The following is a 25,924-nucleotide window of genomic DNA, read 5'->3' as shown; positions in this document are numbered from 1 at the left end:
CGCATGGTTTGTTCTTGGGGTTTACCATTTGTCTTTGTTGAGGTAGCTTTAAGATTGGTCTGCTGAAATTGTGCAACCTCTGCCTTCTTGACCCAAACTTGATTAGGTGATGTGGGTGACTGCCTTGGTGGCTGTTGCTTAGTGGGTTTGCCTGACATAGCCCTTGGTGGTGTCTCTTAGCTTGGATCCATTGTAGTAATCTCCTTTGATTTGCTATTGGAATCCATTGTTGAACTGTTGTAACGAAGGGTTGTTTTTCCTTAGCTTTTGAGTCCATTACTGATGGTTTGTCCTCTTTTTTTTGCAGCAAATGGGACAAACCATCAGAGGAGTAGCTAGCAAAAATGAAAGCAGAGATGGAGATGCAAGTTACACAACACCAAAATGAGATGTGAGAAAGGGAGGACCAAATATGTGCAAGAGATCTCCAAGTCAGACAACTCCAAACAAGAAAAGAAAATATGCAAAACACATCTACAACAATGAACTTTGTACCACCTATACCTTGAGATACACGCAACATATCAAGAGACGGTTAAGAATGTACCAAAGACATCGGGGGATTGATACACCTCTCAAATTCAAATTTGAAAGCACCCTAGTGGACTCAAAGCAAGAGCTGGCCAAATGGATAGAAGACATGCATGAAGGGGCTACAAAGGAGAACAGAAGTGGATGCACAAATTTCTTTCTTCGACAGCCTTACAGTTCATCAGACCAGAAGAACAGGTAAAGAATATCAATCATGACATGTTACCTCTTTCCTTACTAAAGCATGAACTATACCTTTGGAAAAATAAGATGCTACTAGGTTCCATAAGAGCATTCTAAGTACAACCATATTTGGCATGTTTCACATCCATAGGCGTCTCAAATGAGACCATACATTGAGACAAAATCTTCATCTATTGCAACGTTAATATCATGAGAGTCTTGAAAACCATGGCAGATATCAAAATCATCATTCTTACACTCAAGAGGAGAATCTAAAGAGTTCTCATTGAAAGCTTTAATTACAGTATATGCTTTCACAACCTCACCTTCCTTTGCGGAAACTATACAGTGGTCCTTGCATCGGCTTTCCGTGTGCGTTTATCTTCATCCCTTCTAGTGGGATAGTCCATAGCCACAATGATATACTATTGGGCGCGAGTTTTGTAAGCGGGTGGTGAAATTAGTCTGACAAAATCTATAGCCCACTTAGCAAATGCTTAGGCTCCCATCATTGGCTTTAAGAGCATCTCATCCCTCTTTTTTGATACCTTGGTACGCTGGCAAGAATCACATCTCCTAATGTATTCATCAACGTCCATGTGTAATGTAGGCCACCATATTTCAGCGGTTAAAACAATTTTTGTTGTTTTATCCCCTGAGAAATGGCTTCCACTGAGTCCTTCATATGCCTGCTCTAGGACTGGCAAATACATGTTTTCAATCGCACATATCTTGAGCTAATTGTCCTTTCCTCTCTTATATAGGTTGTTTCCAATTAGTGTGAAGTCCCAAACCTCTATTTCTGTGGCCCTTTGTCATGATCTAGAGAGGTATGTTCAGGAAACTTCCTCATTGTCAGGTGGTCAATTATATATTGGCTCCACTCTAGTGCAAATGTTACTTGAAACAGCGTTGCATGTTCTTTGGTACTAATTGTACACATGAACATTCAGTGTGCATATTTGGCCAATAAACTCCTAATTGTTTCAAGTGCTAGTATGTATTTGTTTGTGAACAATGAAATGCTAAGTCCTAAACATGTGAAAACATGTCCTAAACTAACTCCTTTGGCCCTGTGCATAATCGTAAAATGTTGTCCAAGCCTAAATTATACAAACGTCCGTCAATTAATTGGAAATACCTTGATTGTCGAACCGTTTGTCGTTTAAGTTCCTACCCCTATCTAACTCACCTCCATAGGATAGTAAACCGACTATCTACCATTTCAATATTGAAAGATATGCTTCAGGGATGTCATCCTCTACCTCTTCTAAAGCTTCTCCATTTAGAAATCTAGAAAGATGATCTTCTCGACGATGCGTCTTTTCCTTTTTAACCATGATTGTAAGTCAAACTCTAGCGATATGATAAACCATTGTACAATTCTCCCAGTATTGCATGGTTTGTTTACAAGGTATAGGAGGGCTTAATGATCGGTGAAAAACACAAACTTATTTGCAAGGAGGTAATGCCAAAATTTCTAACAGCATATATCATCCCAAGCCCCTCTCTCTCCATGGTGTATTTCTTTTCAGCACTGTTAAGCTTCCTGCTTGCATAACAGACTAGGAAATTCATATTTCCTTCTCCTAGAGCTAAGCCAAGATGCATCCAATAACAAATTTTGAAGCATCGATATGAGCATGAAAGATCCTCTCCCATTCTAGTGCTTTCAATACTCGAGTAGATATGAGTGCTTTCTTCAACATTTAAAACGATTCATGTAGTAACCATAGTGTCCCATAAAGCATTGTAGTTGCTTTGTGTTGTTTGGTCTAGGCATTTCTACAATTACTTAAATCTTGTCCAAATCGGTAGATATGCCATTCTTCGAGACAATATGTCCTAGGATTCCGCCTTGTCTAACCATAAACACACACTTTTCTAGATTAAGGCAAATCCTATAAGTTTTGCACTTCTCGAATAGTTTTTTGAGATGCTCTGTATGCTCATCTCTCAAAAGAGAGTATACACATAGGTCATCCATGTATATTTCCAAGAATATCCTCAAGAGTCATGTTCCATTAATCTCTGGAATGTTGTTGGGGCATTGGTCAGTCCAAATGGCATTACCCTATATGCGTATATATCCCATTCTGTGGCAAACGATGTCTTGTATTGATCTTTAGGAGTAATTGCGAGTTGGTTGTAGCCTGAGAATCCATCTAAGAAGGAGTATGTTCGCTTGCCTGTCACTTGTTCAAGGACATGGTCAATAATAGGTAAGGGATAATTATCCCTAATTGTGGCGGCATTAACCTTCTTTAGATTCACACACACTCGGAGTTTACCATTCTTCTTAGGCACCATCGCAATTGGAGATAAACTCAGTCTCCTTCAATTTATCAATCTCCTCCTTGATGCGCTTAGCAAGCATGTCATTGTATATGTACGGTCTCTATCGGCTAGGATTTGCATTGGGTTTTAATGGAATCGTGTGATGGCATATCGTCGGATCTATTCCTTTCAGGTCTCTATATGACCAAGCAAACACATCCTTGTATTCTTTGAGAAGACCTATGAGCTTCTCCTCCTATCCCATACTTAGATATGTTGCTATATAGACCGGCCTTGGCTCTTCTCCTAGTCCTGCCAAGTCTATCTTCTTTGCGTCCTCTGGCCCATCATAGCACTCCTTGTCCTTTCGCTCTTGAAGAGGTTATGTCATCATTACCTTCCTATCTTGGATAGTGAACGTTTTGTAGTGGGATGACACACTCATTTTGTCCTCATTTTTTTCGTCCTTCCATTTGTTAAGTATGGAGCCTGATTTACCCCTTGTAATTTTCTCTGTTAAAAACGCACATTTGTAAGGCCCCCATTATAAGGAGAAGCCATCGTGCGTGAAGAAAAATAACTCATCGGAAAATAAAATCACTTGTTGAAAATCAAAATTTTCACAAAATATTCCTTTTCGCAGAATTATTATGGCCGGAAAGTGGTCGAAAAACGGTCGGTCATTTGGCCGGTGGGGCCGAATTCAAAAGCGGACTTGCCTTCTCAAGGGCGGCCACACATGGGCGGATTGGAGGGTCCGATTTGGACTTATCTACACAAGGGAGGCTACACATGGCTGCCTCTCATGAGAGAGGGCAACCCTTTTGGCCTATAAAAGGAGGCCATTTCTACACACATTTCATAGTGTGAAGTTGATGCAACAAGGTGGGTGTGAGGTGGTAAGAGTGAAGCAAGGCGGGATCTCTATCAAGGGTATAATCCCTTTGTAACCTACTTCTTGTTTGAAGTACTAAAGCCATTAAGTGGCTTCTTTCCCGTGGATATAGCCCACATTGGGTGAACCATGTATATCTTGTGTACTCTCTCTCTCTCTCTCTCTCTCTCTCTCTCTCTCTCTCTCTACTCTATAATCTCTTGTGTATGAAAATTATCTCTCTCCATTAAGTAATCTACTCAATTATTTACTTAGCTACGTCATATTTCCTAACACCATTGTCCATACTTCCCTGAGAGTTTTCTTAAGCTCTCGGTATTTCTTCTTTCTCTCCACCTTGGTCCATTTTGTTTCTCCAAACTCGTCTAACCCTTGTTCTTTTGTTTTCTCAGGTTTTGTTTCAGTTTTGAACTTCAGAGTTTGTTTTCTCAGGTTTCTAATGTTGTCTCGTATCTTTGGATCTCAAGCTCTAGAGAATCTTCCCGACACTTTGTCTTTAACACAATCTTCAGCTCTTACCGACATAAAAAATTTTGCATTTTTCCTTATTCTAGGCATCTAATTCTTTCTAGCCTTGCACACTGTCCTCTTTTCCCTATAGCGTTGTTGACGTCTTCCTTTTTAATTTAAAAAATCATAGAACCAAACATCTGTTCTCGTTTCCTCTTGTTCACTCGGATTGTCAGAGCATTCATTATCTGCGTCATCGTCTCGCTCAAGTTGCTATGGGAGTCATAAAACAACTCCTCTTCTTCCGCATCCACCAGGTTATCCTGTCCGGGTTGTTCCAAGAATAATTTCTCCTCGTTCCCATCTACTATATTGATCATATAGTATGGAACCATGTCATACCCATCCTTGTCACAGAACATTGTTGTGGGCCCATCCGAAATAGCACACACGTGACACATCTAGGGTTGTTGGAATATGGGTACATTCTAAAGGTTCGAGAGTTTCTTTTGAGAAGGGTTCAAGGATGTATTCCTTATCTTTAAGCGCCCTTTCCAGAATACACTCCTCTCGTTGTGTAAGCTTCTACATTGAGAGGCTCCACACATCCATAACTCCTTTGGTTCACCCAACAAGACTGGTAGCTCCGATCCTACTAATGTAGGTGAATCAAACTCCTCAACTGAGGTTCGGTTCACGTCTTTGTAAGTTGTAACTATGGTCTTTAAGGTTTATGAGCGTAGTGGTTTCCATGTGTTTGAGGTATATATGATCGTACCCCAATCTTGGACCATCTTCAATTGTCACATGAATGGCCTTCCAAGTATTATGTTGCCAAAATCCACTATAGCAAAGGCATGCTTATACTCAATGCCGCAAGAACTAACAATCACCTTCTCTAGAAGCCCGTGGGGTTTCTCCATATACCCATCTGCTAGTTGCAATTTCATCCTTATAGCCCTCAAGGCAGGTTTTTCCCATTTTTTTCATCTCTCTTGGTTATAATGGCTACACCAACTCCGCTATCAAGGATTGCCATGGTTGTAACTTCTTGGACCTCAACTGGAAGCATAGTGTTGCCATCCTCGCGTTCACAATACTCTCCTACCTTGTTTAATGGCACTGGTCACGTGTTTATCTGAGGCTTTTCCAGCTCTCTGATCCCTTCTTGTATCTGTGATGTTGGATCTTTCACCCCCAAACTTTCTAGATATTTCCCAACTATAGCCCACATGTTAGGTCAAATTTGGAGAAGCTTAGCTAGCGTACTGGTGCAAGTCACAGGTGTAGACAATATGTCTATTAATCCTTTAGAGTCCAAAGCCTTTCTCGACGAAAGTCTTTGTGATGGCATGTCTTCACATCAGACTTTGCCTCATACTCTCCCATGTAAGAGGGTAAGGTTCTCAAAGATTGAGGTCGACTCTCTAAAGATCTTACGGATCCTATATCCCCTCAATATGAGAAAATATCTAGATCTACTTGAGATCTTGCCTCGAACTCCTCAACAGGTGGAAGAAATACATCTCTCTCCTTACTGGTTTGGTTAACTCTGTGGCTCAACTCATCTGCCTCATTTGCTTCTCGTATTTGTCTCCAAAGCTCGTCTAAGCAATCACGCTCTCTGTAGGCCTCTGGTATTGTAGGATGGAAGCCCTCAGATTCCTGATCTATGGTATTCATCACTACCCTTGGCTCTTCTAATTCAGTTGAGGGAATCTCAGTTATCCTTTCAGTTTCGTGTCTTAGTGGGGTTAATGATGTTGGAGTTGGAACTTCCATCCAACTCTTTGGTTTGCTTGCCGGTGGCTCTAGCAAAGCTTGAGCAGTATGGATCATTTTATAACACATCTTCAACCTTTGCTTTTCCAACTCAACGTAAGGATACGTCATCCATTTTTGTTCTTGGTTTTGGTTATTTTGAAGCCGCGTCTCGTAGGCTTTCATAAGTGCATCTAGAGGTTCATTCACCTCGTAGCCGCGCCTCGTAGGCTTTCATAAGTGCATCTAGAGGTTCATTCACCTTTTCACCTAGTACAGATCCCCCTGAACTTGCACTTTCTGGTCCCTTTTTTTCCTCGAGCTCTCCGACTTCTGGGATTTCCAATTTCTTTTCTAGCTTTCATAGCCTTCCAAGTGTTTCGTTGACTTCTCGTCTCAAGAATAAGCACATCTCCTCTAGATTCCTCAATTACGGGTTCTTCCCTTGCTTTTTGAGCTTATGCTCTCGTGACAACTTGTATAGGTATCACCGTTTCATTTTCAGAACCACTACTTGTCGGGATTGCCCCTAGCACGTTCAATGTTACTTTCGCTCCTTTATTCGGGTTCATCGAGAATCAAATGAGTGACTCCACACTCAGGGCAATATGCATTTACCCTAATGATTTCATCATGAGGACATTCTCTTAGCCAGTGGTCTCCACCACTCTTGTGGCATGGTCCTTTGGGTTGTTGAGGTGCTCCTTGAAGAGCCCTATGTTGGTAAGTAGGTCTTGATCTCGCTACTCCTCCATTTGCTATGAACAACAATGTGCGTTCATCCAAGCTATATCGACCTTCTCTTACAGCATGTGTAGCAGTTGGTGGTCCAACTGATCCAATCATGCTCCATGTTTTTGGCGCTTTTGGCTCTTTGGGTGGATAATATGATGGACTAACCACATATCCACTTGGCTCTTCATAATATGCAGGCATAGGCACTAAGGCTTGTTCCTTCGATTCCAAAATCACCTAAAATAGAGAAACCATGTCGCCTCTTGTACCAATTGATGGTTACGGTAAGCAATATGCAAAGCAACAAGCACAAATGGTAAGAGAGCAAGTCGTTTTAGAAGTATGTTTGGGTTTTTAAGAGAAAAAATGCAAACGACCTTTGAAAACGGCTTGTTCTTATCGTTTGTCCTTGTCTTTGCATAAAGCTTGCTTTTGTACCTATTGATGTTTTGTGCAAGCCACATGTGAAGCGACAAGCACAAATGACCAGAGGCAAATTGTTTCTAAAGTCCATTTGTATTTTTGCTCTTAAAAACCTCAAATGGACTTTAGAAACGTCTTACCCTCTTGTCATTTGTGCTTGCTCCTTTGCACAAAGTTTGTTTTTGTACCTATTGAAGCGGCAAGCCCAAACAGATAGCTTTGTGTGAAGCAGCAAGCACAAACGGCAAGAAAGCAAGCAATTTTTGAAGTCGAATTTTGTGTTGGTTACAACAAGCCATATGTGAGACGGCAAGGTTAAATGATAAGAATACAAGCCATATCCATTTATTTTTTTACGAGTTAAAAACGCATGGCAAAAGAGCAAGCCGTTTCTGGAGTCCATTTGCATTTTTGAAGTCCATCTGTGCCAATAACAAGAACGCATGCGACTTGCCCAAATCATCAATAGGCAAGAGATAAGTACAAATGGCCACGTGGACAAACTGTTATGAAGTCTATTTGCGTTTTAGAGTAGAACACACAAACGGATTGCAAAAAATGGCTTGTTCACTTGTTATTTGTGCTTGTCGCTTCACACACAAATACAAGCCATATCCGCATATGGCTTGCCCACTTGCCTATCGATGGTTGCGGTAAGTCGTATGCAAAGCGGCAAGCACAAACAACAAAAGGGTAAGCCATTTCTAAAGTCTGTTTGTGTTTTTAGGCAAAAAACACAAAAAACACAAACCATAAATATAAGATAAAATCTCAAATTAAAATCTAAACTTAAATCTTAAATTCAATTTTAAACTCAAACTTTATATTCTAAATTTCAATTTAACATTAAAGCTTAACTTAAACTTATAATTAGAATCTAGTTTTAAACCATAAACAAAAATTTTGTAATCATCATTAAAATTAAACTCTAAAAATATAAATTTTAATTCAAAAACTAACATTCATGAATTAAATTAAAACTTAAAATTTATAATTTAAATTTAAATTTGAATTTGAATATTTCATTGTCAATTGAAATGGATATAATAACAAAACTAATTAACACTAGAATGGTAACAGGACCTTTTATGTCCTTGGACACTTTTGTGTCCTGTTAAGTGACCATTTTGCTTGAATTATTTGAAGAGTACGAAAATGAATTTCTAGGTGCTATATATCCACAAAGTTGCCTTATGAGTTGAAAAAAAAAATTGACTTTTTTTTTTTGGAATATCGATCTCACAATTAACCTTACTCTTGCACAATATTTTTGAAACTAAACTATGTGAAAAACGGGTCCTATTTTTGGCTTTTTTTCAAATTTTTGCAACTCTACCACTCTAAACTTCATGTTTGTGAGGTTTAAATTGCTAGAGAATAAGCCTTCATGTTTCTCAACATGTTTTGATGCTTGTAGGGAGAACTAAGTGTTAAAATTGAAAGTTATGACCAACTTACAAGAATTGCACAATCCTGTTTTTGGCCAAAATTAGCACTTTTATGATCTTTTTGGTGGCTTTCTTGATATCCAAATTCAATTGGACCTAATACGCTATATAGCATAGTATATGATGATGGTTGAGTTTTTTTATTGTTGATGAATACAAGACATTTTAGAGTAGCAAGTATAACTTTCTCAATATTGGTAGTTTCTTAGGCCAATTGTGTGTATTTTGTAGGTAGTAACCATATCTAATCATAAACTACAAACTTGGCTAGATATTGGGTAGTTTCTATGGGTTTCTAGAGGTCATAATGCTAAACCCAATTCTTTCATGCTGTATTTAGCACTTTATCATTGTCCCCAAGGTTCCACTTAGTAAGAGATCCATTATCCTTTTGACATGCTCCATGGCTTCTTTTGAATCCAAAGGCCCAAAGGGAACTAAGAAAACATGTATATAGTATTTGTATTGAGCATGACCATAGAAACTTTGATGATAGCTCCGCAGAATGGCAAAAATGCAACTTTTTTGTACCTATTCTTTTTGCCCAAAACAAATTTAGTGAGGTAAAAGAAACCATATGTTTTGATCACCAACCCATTGAAGTTAACGAGGAATTTTATCTCATGTCCTACAAAAATCCCCACTCTTATTTATATGGAATCAACCGTAAGAAATTGTTGTTTTGGGCAAAATGCACTGGCCCATCAACTTTGGAGGCTTGTAGTGACCAAGAGATGAGAAATCTACAAGTTTTTCATTTTTTCCATTTGTAGTAGTCCTTGAACTATAAGCTCATGAGAGGATTTTTCAAAATGAGTGGATCTACTATGGTTTTGGAATTTTTTCCAAAACCCTAAAAGGACACTTTTATGTCCAGTTAGGTTACCAGACAAATGTTAACAAAAAATAAATTTAAAACTTTTGACATTTTAATACTTACCTCCATTGATCATATCTTGTTGTTCATATCACCTGCAGTTTAAACCGTTCTTCATTATGATATTCGGTCGACAAATGACGTTTGATCTGCAGTTTTGATCCTTTCGAAGTTGTCTCAAAATCCACATCTTTTCATATTTGCCATGTTCGAAGTCCTTTCTTTGAAGTTTCGGCATTGGCTTTCAAAAGTCAATTCCGACTTTCCTGGCTCGACTTATCAAATTTTATTGATTATCTATCATTTTTTGCTGTTTAGTAAAAGAAAATTATTTACAATTATTATTAGTTGGCCAAAAATTAGCCAAAATTAGTGTTTGAGGATAGATCAAATGAGTGCCCAATTGGTCGAACACGTAGACGGACACCACATTTGTAGTATATTATTTTGCCGAGCTAGTGTAGTAATACTCTGTGTAAATCCTAATTCCAAAGTAGCAGGTCAATTCCATGAGTTGTTATACTGTCATGACAATTGTAAAGGTCCATGTGAACCGGCCACTGGCCATTTAGAATGCCCTAGGTATAAAGGTCAATAACCTTAATGTGAAGGGAGGCTTATCTTTAGAAGAAGAAGGGAGCTCAAAAAACGTACGCTCAAGCTACGAGCTCCTCCAAACTTGTAATCGACACAACTAATGATTTGGTAATCTGTTTCCAATTCCGAAACTTGCATTGTGTTCCTCTCTCTTTGCTCTTTAATTTAAGTGTAAGCATTGTCAGTTTTGATGTGGTTCGCGACTACGTCTAAAACTAGAATCTGAGATGCTTATGTAGGCTTTGGAGATGAATTGCTTCATTATTTTTAGACATAATTTTCCTTTTTTGTGAGGTAATTTGTGACAAATTACATGCTAAGCACTCAGAAATAGATCTCAATTGTCAAAAAGGAATAAAGATTAGAAAATCTTGAACAATCTAACCAAAATAGATACAAGGATATTTTTGGAATTTGAGGAGTATTTTGGGAATTTCCACAAATTAGAGGCCCGAGGGGTATTTTGGCAATTTTTCTTCTCTCTTACTGCGGTTGGTCTAGACAAATTCACTGAAGATCAGTAGATATGCCGGTTTTGGACACAATGTGGCCAAGGATTTTTGCATGTCGCACCATGAATGCAAGTATAGCTAAATCTGATAAATCCAACACTTCTAGGATACTTTTTTGAAGTGCTCAACGTGGTCTTCTTGCAGTAAGGAGTGAACACAAAAGTCATCCTTACAGATTTCTAAGAATATTTATCGATATTATTGGGAGCCTGGCTCATCAAGCGTTGAAAACTGGCAATAGCATTGGTGAAGCCAAATGGCATGACTCGATAGGCATATATAACCCATTGTTTGGTAAAACTTATGATGGTCTTCAGGTTTGATGGCCAGGTGGTTATAGCTCGAAAATCCGTCTAGGAAGTTGTAAGGTTCTTTGCCTGCCACTCTCTCTAACACATGATCTGTAATAGGGAGAGGATAATCATCCATGATGGTGGCCATATTCAGCTTCTTGAGGTTTACACACATTATGAGCTTTCCATTCTTCTTCGATACCACAATCAATGTGTTCAATTTTGTAGATGAACTCAGCTTCATGTAGCTTATCTATCTCCTCCTTGATTTTTTGTGCAAATGTTTTGTTGTAAGTATACGGACGTTGTCTGTTTGGCTTAGCATCGTTCTTAAGAGGGATAGTACACCGGTAGATGTTAGGATCCACTCCCTTAAGATCTTTGTAGGACAAGGAAAAAACATCTTTGTACTCCTTAAACATAACAATCAAAAGTTTGTGTTCGTCAAGGGTTAGGTCAGTTGAGATATATGCTAGTCTTGGTTTTTCCCACAATTCTACGAGGTCAATTTGCTTGGCTTTTTTTGGCTCATCGTATGATATTCTTAGTCCTTTCATCTCTTGCATGGGTTGTTGGATAACAATCCCCCGCATGTTGTCGTGAGTTGTGTACTTCTTGTATTGTGATGGAGCATTGATATGATTTTTCTCAGCATCTTCTTCACTCTCCATTTCCATTGTCCACACTTAATTTTAACGTTTGTATGAGCTCATGATATTCCTTTTTGCACATAACCTTGGTCATTTTGGAGTCTCTTTTCTTTGGCAATTTTGGTATGGGTTTGGTTTTCCTTTTACTTGTTGTCCTTCGTCCCTTCTATTGTAGAGATTTAGTATCTCTTCATGATCTTATTTTTCACACAGTACTACTCCAACGAGCATTAGGTACTGACTTTTCCCTTTTATCATTTCCATTGGTCTATGGTCAAATTTTTCTTTGCATTTTGTTTCTATGGTCAAATCCGTTTGGCTCAATGTTTGGGTTTTTGTGAAAAAAATCATAGAAACTTTCTATCATTTTGTCAAAACTTTGTTTTCAGTCTCAAATGTACTTGTCAATTCATCATCTGGATTCTCTTGAAAAATCTGAGGTTCATTGAGATCAGACGGTCTCCTCTATTTCAGAGAGATCCCTAATGGAAATTTCGTTTCTCTTGTACATGTAGAGTGTTTCGTTTTCGATTGTTTTGGCCATGTTGCTTTGCACGAGTCAAACCATGCATCTGTAAGGGGGCTATGTCGTATCCATCCTCATCACAAACTTTGGTAGGGGTCCCTTTGTTAACACATACTTCTAATGTTGCAAGTATTTGATCCCATCCAAAAACATCAACAAATAGATGTTACACATCCAAATACATTTAGTTGGTTGAAGTCACTCAAGAAGAGCTTAAGAACTTCGGGTTCACCCTTGGTACTCTAGTCAAATTCCCCAACCGGTGTGCTTGTGACATCTCTATAAGAGTGATCTTTGAGGTTCAACCTTTGGAATCTATCATTTTAGGGTTGACCTTTCACTGTGATAACACAACTCTTAACTTTTGAGTTAGCTTCATATTCACACGTGTAAGAGGGTAAGATCCTCAAAAGTGCAGGGCCATATTAGGCATTCGATGAGCACTGTTTGTTCCCCTAGAGGTGCTTCCACTTTTGGTAGAGTGCGTTCCAGTGATCAAGATATCAGTTTGTTATATGACCTCGTCATAGGCCTTGCAGTTGTTCACAAGATACAATGCCTCTTTCGTAACTCCTTCCACATAAGCAAATCCCTTCAAATGAAGATATTTTTTGAGCGTTTTGGTTTTAAGACCTTCAATAAATAACAGTGGCAATCTTTCCTCTTGTGGAACTTCTCTTAGTGGACATTGCTTCAAATACTATGTGAATCGCAAAGAAGCTGTTGGGTTTCCAAGCTCGTGGGAACACCGCTTATAGCATGCAGAGGACAGTTTAGTTTAGAGCCAGTCTGCATGGCCAATTTTGCTTGATATTAGTGTAAGCTTTTTTTCAACGAAGAAATACAATCAATCATCCTAGCGTGTTTTCTCTTGTTGACTCTCTCTCTCTCTCTCTCTCTCTCTCTCTCTCTCTCTCTCTCTCTCTCGTTTCTGCACCTGCACAAGCCATGGCCTGCCCACACCATCACCCACCATAACCGGCTCTCACCACCTGGTACCAGAGCCTCTTGGCGGCTTTGGCTTCAGTCGACACGGCGCGGAAGCAACCGCTTGCAGAGGGGGAAACGAGCATGTCGACCTGCATCAAAACGAGCAAACTCTGCATCAATATGGTCGGGTTGGCATGCTGGTTGTTTTTCAACACTTGATGGTTCGCTAATACACTATCTCCATCCCACCCTGAGCACATCTCTGTGTCATCCTGTCGTTTTGCACCATTGCTGCATTACAAAGGTCGTTTTTTTTTTTATATTTCACATTGTATTCAAGTGGCCACCCTATTTGGTCTTGAACCCCCTAAGCAAGCGGGTATTCACACCCTCGACAAGGTGTAGGACACCCCGTCCGTGCTCGGCTCAGTACTATATTGGCTCGTAAATTTGAAGGCGTTTTTCAAACTCAGCAATAGTCAATTGTAGTGATTTAGAAAGTTTCTGCAATAGCTTAATACATGCATGCAAAGACAAGACGAAGACAACCGCTCTGAAAGTTAAGCCGGCAATAACCAATAACACAAACTTTCTTTCAGGCTTCTAAAAGACTTCAACATGGCGTCAAAAATTGACAAGTTTAACGGATCCGGCTTCCACACTTGAAAAATCAAAGTGAAGGGATATCTGATGCGCAAGAATCTGTGGAGCGTCGTCATGCTGCTATCAACCGATGAAGCAGGCACATCCGCTGTAGTTACCCGAGCGTTATTTGCCGAGCAACAACGCAAGGACGAGCAAGCATTAGGTTTTATTCTGACATCTCTCAAAGATGATTTTATTCATTATGTGGATGACATGCAATATGCCAAGGTTGCCTGGATACAGCTAGAGAAGGTTTTTGGTGCTAAAGCTAAGTATTCAATGATGAGTCTAAAGATGGAGTTGTACTCTCTTGCTATGCGTGCTGATGAAAATATTACATCTTTAGTTAATTGGCTGAAGAGTATTAAAACTCAGATTGTTTATGTCGAAGCCCAAGTACCAGAAGAAGATCTCATAGCCGTTTTGTTAAAAAGTTTTCTTGATAAATTCCATCAGATTGCTATTGTTTTAAAGGGGAAACAGCTGCTCTCCTTGGATGGTATTATCAATTCATTGCAGGAAGAAGAACGAAGGGTACCCTGTACCAATTCTCCTATTATTCCTAGTGCATATATAGTCTCCAAATGCAGTATATCCCATCAGTTCTTCTGATACTTCCAGTGCCTATATAGTCACTAATTGTGCTTCTACCTCAGCTCCATCTCGACCATCCATTGGTACCAGATCTGGTTGCCTTGTTTCTTGGGATATAGTTCATCTGATAGTCTGAATTCTCCACTTGAAATGTAATCAATACTCAAGGGTTCTTAGGCTCACTGTTAGTTACAACAATTTTGGTTAGATCTGCAAAAAATCTCAATTCTAGGCTCTAAAACCTTATTGTGCGTGGATGATACATTGTTATGAATCCAAATTTAACTCTGAAACTTCTATGAGTTTCTAATGGTTAGGGCTACTTGGGATATGAACCTTGCCTCAGTTTGAGAAAATTATTTTACTTGTTAATAAGTTATGTTGATCACAAGTTTGCACGAAAGGCTTGTTCTTATACACAGCACCGTCTTCTGAATAGACGATTTGCCTTTCTTTTACAAAGTGACCTTTATAAGTTTAAGCTTACCAAAAAATGGCTTTGGGTTCCATTCCCATAGGGTACATCCACTTAAAATAAAAATAGCTTTACATATTACATCTTCAGAGAGTGGGCTTGAGCTGGTCCTCATATTACAATGTGGCTTCACAAAAATATTACTTTAGAAGGGGTATCTGCTGCGGCATCTCCAAACAGTAATTCTTGATGTTTTCTTTGTTGGATAAATTTATGCACATGGTTGGGAGCTGCTATGGAGCCCCATCTTCTAAAGGTAAGGGTTGTTGAGATGAAGTGATCTACTTTTTCTTAAATCAGAAGTGGAGAGATTCTTCTTAGTATTTTTTGCAAATTTTCCCTCAAATTCAGCGGTGTTTTTGCTACTTGGAGTCCAATTGTCTTCCCATCTACAGCTTGGGGTCACTTAGAGAGGCTATCCAACACTTACAATAAAAGAATCAAAGTCTGCTTTCGAAATATACCCCTCCGTTTCACGAATTTCCATTCACTGCCCTAGACTAGTAGGGCGGGACCTTTTTGCACAAGGTCTCGCTTGTAATAATTTGAAAAAAAACATATTGTGGGTTGCAGACTATTGGACTGCAGAATCTCACCATCGTAACTCCCTCTACGCTTCTCCTCCAACGCCTCTCATTGTCCCTTGGTTGCTTCAACCTCTTGTACCTTGTGACTTCCTACATTGCCTTGCTTGACTCCTCACCTTCTTCTCCTTCCTGTGTCCCTTTTAGAAGGAGGTAGCTCGCATCTCGCTCAATTCCAACTCATTTCCAATAAAAACAAATGGATACTCCATACTCGATTGGGATATATGCCATTAAAATCAAAGGTATCTAGTGGAATTTGTCACTAATGAAGGACACGTGGTGGATGGTGAGCTCCCACCCACCTGTATATATTGAACTCGCTAAATAAAGAGTGTCGGTTCACTTGGTGTGGAACGTGTAGCTGCCGACTTGCCAAAGCTGTCATGATTTTGGCGTAGAGCAGGAAGAGCCTCTGGAGTTTGCCTCATAATTATTTGACACCACTTGGGATTGGTTTTGCGTTTTCCGATGGCGATGTAATCCCCAAGTGATCACAATCGAAGTGAACCCCAACGAAATTCAATGTGAACATCAAGTGATCGCCAGGTGATCCCTGTGTGATTCCCAATTGAGATGTGATCACCCTGTGGACCTACCTATTCCAAAGTGATCACCATGTGACCCCAACCATTCTAAAGTGATCTCCAAGTGATCCCAACCATTCTAAAGTGATCTCCAAGTGATCACCGTTTGACTCCAATTATTCCAAAGTGATCTTCAAGTGAACACCGTATGATTTGCACCCCGTCACTTTTGCCATAACATACTATGTTCTCACCCTCTTTTCAAGTGGTGCGTGATAGCTTAATGGGAGAGCCGACGTCTCTAGTAGGAGGTGGTGGGTTCAAATCATGGGGCAAACCGACCAGAATCTTTTTATTCTTGGAAATAAACGGACGGTCCACATCTTTCAGAGATCCAGGTGTTGTCGGTGGTGGAGTCTGGTTCATCTAAAGCAATCTCATCATTAAACCATTATCTGTGAACGACGCCCTGTGTGTGCATAAAGTTGCAGTCGATCATCTCTCGTTCATGACTGAACGATTGGGAACATGAACGGCGCATGTGCGGACCATCTCTCATAGTACATTTTAGGGAAAATTACCAAAATACCCCTCTAATTTGAGGAAATTCCCAAAATACCCCCGATATTTTGTCATAAATTCCCAAAATGCCCTTCAAATTTTCCAAAATTCCCAAAATACGCCTGGTTGTGAGAGTAAATTTCTCGAAAAATAATGTTTTTTTGTAGGTCTTCACAAGAAGAGTGATTGTCTATCGTACAAGATGCTAAAACTACAATTTGAGTTAATTACGTAGGCTTTGGAGATGAATTGCTTCATTATTTTAAGACATAATTGCCTTTTTTGCGATGGTAATTGGTGACAAATTACATGCTGAGCACTCAAAAACGGATCTCCATTGTCAAAAACGAATTGAAGATTAGAAAATCTTGAACAATCCAACCAAAATAGATACAAGGGTATTTTGGGAATTTCCTCAAATTAGAGGGGTATTTTGGTAATTTTCCCTACATTTTATTTGGTTCCATTCTCTCTCTCTCTCACACACACACACACACCCTAGGCTAAGACGCACATGCTTGTGTCCAAAACCTACTCTCTCTCTGTCCTCCACTGTTGTTTACCATCTTTGGCTACCGAAAATCGCCGTGCAGCCATGGCCAATGCTTTGAGCATTGGCCAGGGCTGCATTGGTCTCACAACTGAGAACTACCTCGCTTGGCCTGCATCCGTTGCACCTGCTCACATGTAGCTGCTGCATCAAGGTCCGTAACGAGGTCACCGTCCACATGTATCTCTGTCTACAGCCCACCCGGCTTAGTGCCGCTGGTGTATCGTCCTACGGTTTCCCGTTCGCTGCTAGGTTTGCCCCTTACTCACTATGTTATCGGTCTCCGATCTCCCACCGACATTGTCGCCGAGCTCGGCCACTTGGACCACAGTCCGCTAGAGCTAAGTTCACCATTGTCGAATTGTCTAGACTCTCCACTCCAGCCTTTGGTCTAATGGACAAAGAATCCAATGTCCACCTTTGAGACGATGGCATCCAGCTACCAACCCTAAACGAACGCTAACCAGGTATGGGAAATTTAATTTGAACTATGGATTGTTACTATTTTGCTACGCAGTGCTACATGTCTACAAGACACTATCGGGCAGACCTATATTATGATCATTGGGATAACCAATACACATTCATAGATTGCACACCATGATGGGTGAGCTAACAGAGGAGCAATATTAAACTTGGGAAGTGAAATATTAAACTTGGGAAGTGAAACTACAATGGAAATGTGACAATTAAATAAAAAAACACTTCTCAAACTTAAAGCCCAAATTTGGGTATGGTGAGAGCCAACAAACTTAACAGAATCATGAGCACTTTGTTGCTCACCCAACACAAGGGGGAATAGGGCACAAATTGTGCTCAAAACGAGCTTTAAAGCGTAAACCAATCATGGGCAGGGTTTGCTTGAATGTGAGGATGAGGGAACTAGCTGCATGCCTTTCTCCAACCAACCAAATTTCTTTTATAATTCCGTAGTCTATCTATAGGAGATGCCTTGACTTGTGTACCTAGCGGCAATGCCTAATTTAATCTACATCAGGGCAGTTGATCCACTTGATACGTACCTAATTTGGCACTCACAGGTGGAACTATCTGCTCGTAGCAGAAACTAAACTAAACAATTCAATCAAACATTCTCTTAGGAGACTATTTTTTAGGACAAAAGAAACCTTTACTTGGAGCTCACACTAATATTAGAGCATACGTCAAGCGAGATACTGTAACCGAGCAAAACTAATTGCTCTCTAGTCTCTAGCAATTCTTTTTGGAAAATGGAATGCTTATCTTTGATGTAGATCAGTCAAGCGATGAGTAATTGGACTTTTTTGTGACACATAACAAAAAGTTGGCGCCTTGTGTCGAAGTCCATGGGTATATCAACCCTGTACGTACGGAGTAAATCCAAAAACTAGTAACGCGCTTCGTAAAGAAGAAGAGTTCTTTGTGGATTATCTTTGCTTAACTTAGCAGGATTCCTAAAACTTTTAAACTCCACAATCTAACGGATGTTGCCGTGTGCCCAATCATGGCTATGCTTGGACTGCACCTACATCACTCTGCTTAAATTTGTGTGTCCTTACAGCTGCACATGGCTTCTAACATGAGTAGTCCAAGATGAGCAAACATACAATCAAAGCTAATTTTAAACTGGACACTTGTTGTGGCCTGATAGAGTGAAGATGGATCTTGGATTTCACATCACCCTAATCATTACACTCATATGGTTGCACATTGTGTCACAAACTGGTGACGTGGCAGAGCCACCCGGATACACGCACACATGCTGACGTGGCAGCCAGAACAGACGCCCGAGTAATGCGCCGACAGATTGACCTAGCAGTACGGATGACGTGGCAGAGCCACCTGGATATACACACGCATGTTGACGTGGCAGCCAGAACGAATGTTTGGGTAATGCGTTGACAGGTTGACGTGGTAGTACGGATTTCTGCGTCTGGCGTTGACAGTTGCTGACGCGGCAGGAAGTATAGAAATCCCACTTTTTGCGCCGACTTGTTGACGCAGCAGAGCGTACGGATTTTCGCAGATTACGCTGATAGCTTTTGTTGGTAGATTTTTGATAAGTTGATTTTGGGACAGTTGTTTTTTATTTTAAAAGCTTTTCTTGTAAACTCTTTATAAGTGGCCTTTGGGGCTCACTCTGCAGAGCATCTGGACGCGGAGTCTGGGAGCGAGCACCCCCGGGCTCGATTGTACTTTGCTCAAAGACAAATATAAAAATAATATCGAAAGGGGCTGCAGTGTTTGGGGCCAATATCTCTTGGCACGGAACTACCCCGGGCCGTGTCGACTCTCTTGTGATCTGTGAACTAATTTGAAGTGAATTTCTGTTGTGTCGCGGTAGAATCTTGACTTGGGGTGTCCAAGTTTGTTACAGTGGTATTAGAGCACGACCAATTTCTCTTCTATCGGGAAATTTGATCCCTTATCTCGCGACACTTACTGATTCTGAAAAGAATCAGTTGACTTCTTCTATATCTGCTGATGCGGGAGGTGTAACAAACTCGGACACCCCAAGTCAAGATTCTACTGCGACACAGCAGAGATTTACTTCAAACAGTTCACACTTCATAATTAAGTCGACACGGCCCGGCGTAGAACCGTGCCTAGAGATATTGGCCCAAAAGACTGGCGCCCCTTTCGGTATTTCTTTTGGTATTAATCTGTGTTCAAAGTACAAGAGAGTGAGTAGGTGCTTACTCTCAGACTCTGCGTCCAGATGCTCTGAGATGTGAGACCCTGCCCACTTATTTATTGTTACAAGGGATGCTCAAAAGCAGAGCCCCAAAAGCTGTCAACTTTAATAACTTTCAGAAATAAAGCAACTGGCTCAAAAGCTGTCCCAAAATTCAACCAGCGTAAAATCAGGAATTCCGTACAGTTGTTTCAGCATAAAAAGCGGAAATCCGTACGGCCGGCCACGACAGACTTGTCTGCGCTTTTCACGTCGCAAAATCCAGGGATCCGTACAGCAGTCCGTACGGCTTGCCATGTCAGCTTGTCGGCGCTTGTCCGGGTCTGTTGCCACTTTGTGAGTGCCCAAGAGCATGCCACGTCACCCATTTGTGACATACCCCCCTCTTGAAAGCATTGTAATCGCCCTCGATTACGCCTGCAAAACAGACAGAGGCCATAAACTCTCTTAGTAGACACTGACTGTTAGTATCGACGCACTAGGAACAACACATCTAGCACATGTACCGATCGACAGTCACATCATAAGACATCACTTGACATCACATGACAAATTACATTCAAAATCATTCCAAATCTCAGACCATGATTAATCGGCAACGTATTTAGCAATCTCATCTAGAGTCAGTCAGGATTCACACATGTCCGATTAACTAATCCATATTGCAATCATGTCTATAGAGATTTATGAGACCGAAATGCTGCAGTCATTTCGTTTATCATTTCTTGCACTTAAACAAGTCAAGTACAAATCAATCAGTATCATTTTTTTTTCGGGAATTCCAATTCATAAAGTCATAAAGCAGAAAACTGTCAGCCTAGCAGTATCCTTGAAACCCAAAGGGACATCAGTGACTCTATATCAAAATATCGGGGCAATCTGTTGACAAAGGAGCGGAGTGACTCCCCTCTTGTGCAAACCCGCTGCACTAGATTCGCCCATGCTGAAATCGGGGTTCTATCGGAGTAGACTATGCTAAACCGAATGCTTCAAGGTAAAAAGGTGCACAATCTGAGGAGTATCTGCTAGGTCCTCCTCCTCCATCCACTTCGCATCCAATGCAGGATAGTCCTTGAATTTAACCAGAACCGCCTCATCACTTTACCTTTAGTCTTTCTATCTTTATGTGCCAATATTGTAAGGTGTAGCGGAATGAATGTTATATTTTCTCAAGATTAGTGATCTATATTTTCTCAAGGTTCCTTTTAGTTCTTAGGGAAGGAGAGAGCCTTCCGTCTTTATGGAGAGTGCTAAGATCACAAACAAAGTGAGTGGATATTGTGTGTGCAAGTGTATGAGACTGAGAGAAAGAGAGGGTTCTGTTGACCTAGGCTCCAGAGCCAAGATCGCTTCGTCCTGAATGATCGAATCATCCTGTGGGGGTTCTTTAGACCTAGGCTCGAGAGCCAAGATCGATCCTTCGTGATTGATCGAATCTGCAACGAGGTTAGCTTTGCCAGAAAAAGCATTCACTAACACCGTATCCTCGTGAACAATCACATCTTCTTCATGCAACTCATTATGCTTGTGAGAAATCACATCTTGATCATGCAAATCATCATGCTTGTCATTGGCATCCAAATCATCATGCTCATCATTATCATTCAATTCATCATGCTTCTCATAATCATGCAAATTCTGTGTGTCATGCTGTGGGGAAAAAAAGACGGAGAGAGTCTCCTTCTCCTGAATCCTTTCAATCTTGTCCTTCATATTAGCAACGAGGGATGGAGAATGAGCAATGTCTTCTCCATGAATGACAATAGGAGAATCACTTTTGGCATTGAGAGTTAAAGTGTTAGCCTCAAAATCAGTGAGAGCCTTGGTATCACGAAACCATTTAATGCCCAAAATCATATCACATCCTGGGAGAGGAGAAACAACAAATCTTCTAGTGAAGGCAGTTTGTTGAATTGCAAACAACACATCAAGGCACTCCTCCGTGATGAGAGCGTCCATACCAGGACGAAAACCAGAGACCTCGATAGGAGATCTTGGATTAACTTCGAGGTGGGCTCTCTCAACAAGAGAGGAACTGAGCACATCATGCATACTGCCTGGGTCAAACAATATGACAAAACGGTGCCCCGACGTACGACCATAACATTTAATGAGAGAATTATCAATGGGAGGGTCCTGAGAAACTTGGGCCACACTCGTGTTATCATTCATTGCATTGACAGAGGAAGTGGGTGCTGTGGGTTCTTTAGATTCATTCGATTCAAGCTTAGGACATGTTCTTTTTATGTGACCCTTAATAATGTGACAATGAAAACAACGACCTTCCTTAGAATAAGTCCTTTGCTCTTCCGATGTGATGTATCGTCCGACAATTCCTTGTGCTATCTTTTCATCTGGAGTAAGCTTAGGTTTAGCAATTGTGTTAGCCTTACCCTTAGATTCATTGGAGAATTCTTTGATGAGAGACTGTTGGAAGATTGGTTAGAAGAGTTATCATTCTTACCATTCTTACCATTCTTACCGTTCTGAGGGTTTTGAGAAGTCTGCGAGGTACTTGTGGAAGTCTTGTTCTCCTTAGGCTTTCCCTTGTTGTGCTTCATCTCCTGTGCGAGAGCGATCGCTACTGCCTTGTTGAGATCGATTGGATCGAAGACTTCGACATCGTACTTGATATACTCTTCTAATTTAAAGAGAAAAGCTTCTTTGTGCTCATCATCTGATTTCCGTAATTGAGTGCCTAGCTGCAAAACACGATTAGAAAAAGACATGACTGGCATACCATTTTGCTTGAGAGAGCGCCAATCGTCCTTCAATCGTGCGAGGTACTGAGGTGGCATCGCGCCTTGAGCTTGTCTTGGAAATCAGCCCAATCGAAGGAAAGGGGCGTGAATCCGTCGGCTTCCTCTAGGTGCGCGGCTAGCTGTGCCTCTTGCCATGCGTGGTACCAATTGATGGCATCACCGGCAAGGTACATAGCTACCGTGAAAACTTTGCTATTTCCTGTCTTCTTAGTTGTCGCAAACTAAGCATTAAATTGATGCAACTAAGAATGAATAACCGTAGCAATTATCTTACCGTCATACTTACTGAAAGTCAACTTCTCTGTGATTGGATGGTTGGAATCCGCATCGTGGCTTGCACCTCTTGAGGAACTCCCACGATCTTTGGGTGGTTCGGTTTTCGAGGCTAGCGCTTGTCGAAGCAAGTCTTGAGTGCGTAGCTCTCGTTCAGCTTCACGCTCGGTCTCCAAAGCCAATCTTTGAGCTGTACGAGCGGCCTCCAAGACCGCGTTTCTTGCCGCCTCGTCCGTCTTTCTTTGTTGTTTCCGTTCTTTGCGTTCGTTGTGCTCGCGTTCTAAAGCAAGGCGATTGTCTTCTTGTTGTGCGGCAAGTTTTGCGTTTGTTTCGTCGCGCTCACGATCCTGAGCAAGGCGATTTGCTTCTTGTCTATTCATCATAGCCATCATCTGCTTGACCATTGCCTCCATAGGGTTTGGTGCACTTGGTGGCGTAGATGGTGAAGGGGGAGGGTTGAAGAAATCATCTCCTGGTGGGGAAAAGTTTTCGTCGCCTCTCATGCTCATCATCTGTATGCGAAGTATCCATTCCACTTCGGGTGACGACCATGCTCTATGATCTTGGGTTCTTAAGTTCGCGAGGAACTTGGGTTCTTGAGGGTCTTGAGGTTCTTGATTCTTGAGGGTCTTGGGTTCTTGAGGTTCTTGAGGTTTTCTTTCGCTTGCAAATCGCGTTGGAGAAGGATCTTCTCTTCACCCGAGTTCTACTCCTTTCTGTGGGCGCACCCGTTGGTGGCCTTGCGCTCACACCAAGGTTGCTTTTTCCCACCTCACGTCGATTGGCCGGCCGCTAAGTGCACGGTCTGCTCTCAATGAGTGAAAAGAGACACAAGGGGAGGCTGGACAAGCCCTTCTTTCTTGGGATTCCTGTCACTCTTCAACAAAACACGATTAGGAATCGACACGCCCAAGCGAACTTGGGTTCGTGCGACCGCAACAAGCAAAAAAAAATTCTTGTGGTTCTTGTGGTTCTTCCCTTGAGTAGTACAGAACACTGATACCAATGTAAGGTGCAGCGGAATGAATGTTGTATTTTCTCAAGATTAGTGATCTATATTTGCTCAAGGTTCCTTTTACTTCTTAGGGAAGGAGAGAGCCTTCCGTCTTTATGGAGAGTGCTATGATCACGAACAAAGTGAGTGGATATTGTGCGTGCAAGTGTACGAGACTGAGAGAAAGAGAGAAGAGAGATACGACACCCGAGAGTTTGTAAAACCCTCCTCCGAAGGCCCCACTCTCATTGACGACAGTGGTCTACTTTTGATTGCACAAAGGTGTACAATGATGATGCATGGACTGATGCGAACGGGGACTATGTCGATGACGACGATGATGACTTTAGGCCTGAATTTGGTGCTCTTCTATCTGGTGTTTTTATGGCTGAAAATGACTGGTTTTGTCGGGGTTCATACATTGGCAAAAATGCTGAGGATCTGTCTCTGTCAAGCTGCGTTTTTTTGGACTGCTGTCTTAGGCTGAAAACGCTGAATATTGGCAAGGCAAAGCTGCGTTTTAGGGCTGATTTGACCTGCTAATAAACCCTGTTTTACTGCGTTTTATCAAGGCTGAAAACTGAAGTAAAAACGCTGGATTTTGCTGCTTAGCTGGCGATCAAAAACGCAAGTGGCTGAGGTTGTTGGTCGCGGGGAAAAACGCCAAGCAGGGATGCTTGATGGCGATAGCTTGCTGGGGAAGGAAACGCCAGGGAAGAGGGAGTGTAGGCGATCCCAAAACGCTAGGGCTGAAGGGGGGTGGCCTCACCAAGCGGGCTTGAAGAGGTTCTTGTTGAGAGAGGGAGGGAGCACTTGTTGCTTGGGAAGCCTGCTGTGCTCTTTGCTCATTTGCCCAATTGTGCTAACTTGGGTTTGCTTATATATTAACTTACCCAATTTGCCCTATTGAGTTCCCAACAAAAGTCACTTAATAAATAAGTGAAAAATGTTAAAAATAGGAAAAAAATAGGATAAAGTCACTTGAAAAATCTCCAAACTGACTCTGATGGAATCTGATGGAAATGCTTATGCTTATGCAGTGTGCAACCGGAGGATATGCATCTACACTAAGTGATTGGGCATGCACGGTCTACGAATAGACTCACAAAAGTGCCAGTTCACTTCTAATCTAGACTGACTGGACTGACGGGAACCCTGTTATGGTGTAGCTTGTCCACGGACACATAGGGTTGGATGTGTCACGTGACATCCCCTCCTTTTTAAAGTGAGGTACTGGTACCAAACTGTATGGTGTCGAGGGAGATCGCCAACAGCATCCGGAATCCTGGAAGGGACTCTTCGCCAGCCCACTCTGATGTGTGGGTCGTGCGGTACTTGAACTTCATAAAGGTCTGCAACGCTTGCTTCTTTGGGCCGCGCCGAAAGTGACACAAAGTCTTCTGTGGCTCCTTTGATGCTTCAACTTCGTCTAGAGACCTGCTTATTTCGTCTTCAAGAATCTCCATGGCTGAAAATTGAGTAAGTTTGTATATAAGCAAACCTAGACTAGCACTAATTGGTAGAAGAGGCAGCAGGAGCACCATTGCTCAACAAGCAACTTCTCAGAAGAACCACAAGCCCTAGCATTTTTGCTCCCCAGCAACCACCTAGGTTTTTGGACCAGATCAGCCAGTGTTTTTGCTTTTGTAGATTCCTGGCGACAGAAGGCTCAACAAGAGACCTAGTGTTTTGCAGTTGCAGGCCATCCGGCGACAACAAAACCATTTTGAGCCCTAGCGTTTTTGATTTGCAGATTAGCCCCAGCGTTTTGCAGATTTACCGCGACGGAACATCAAGAATCATCAGCGTTTTCAGTTTTCGGCCCTTAGACACCGCACATCAAGTCTCGAACCTCGCAGATCTCACCTTCTCGCAGGAGTTCCTCTCCGCACGGTCAATTTCCGCAAGGTTTACAGTTTCAGCCCGGAAAACGCAAATTTCAGCATCTGCGTTTTCAGCGCGTCGTCATCATCGACATCGTCACCGACATAGAGTCAAAATTCAGCAGATAGGAGATTTGCAGATTTCAGCCCGTCTCGTCGTTGTCCTCATCGTCATCGACATCGTCGGCAAGTCCAAGCATTGTAGAGATTTATGCAATCATAAGTAGACTGCTCTCGCCAGAGAGAGTGGGGCCTTCGGAGGAGGGTTTTACGTCTCTGGTGTCGTATTCTCTTCTCTCTCCATCTCTCAGTCT

The 25,924-nt window shown here is 41.4% G+C and overlaps 1 protein-coding gene across 5 annotated transcripts in view; it reads left to right on the top strand.

The window, feature by feature from the left end:
- Positions 1-25,924, top strand: part of LOC147459329 (uncharacterized) — an 87,200-nt gene that overhangs the window by 42,028 nt on the left and 19,248 nt on the right. The window contains exon 4 of one of the 5 annotated variants that reach the window (XM_086510627.1): positions 308-423. The exons of 3 other annotated variants lie outside the window; for them this stretch is intronic. The gene's annotated coding sequence lies outside the window, so the exon portion shown is untranslated. Of the gene's footprint in view, positions 1-307; positions 424-16,961; positions 17,492-25,924 lie in introns of those variants that run through there. One more of the 5 variants, XM_086510616.1, reaches the window with a different exon arrangement.

This window comes from Adiantum capillus-veneris, chromosome 4, assembly GCF_014529385.1.
Source record: "Adiantum capillus-veneris isolate H3 chromosome 4, ASM1452938v2, whole genome shotgun sequence".
Taxonomy (NCBI): Eukaryota; Viridiplantae; Streptophyta; class Polypodiopsida; order Polypodiales; family Pteridaceae; genus Adiantum; species Adiantum capillus-veneris.
The sequence above is the reverse complement of the archived record's forward strand: the minus strand, read 5'-3'. Positions and strand labels throughout refer to the sequence as shown.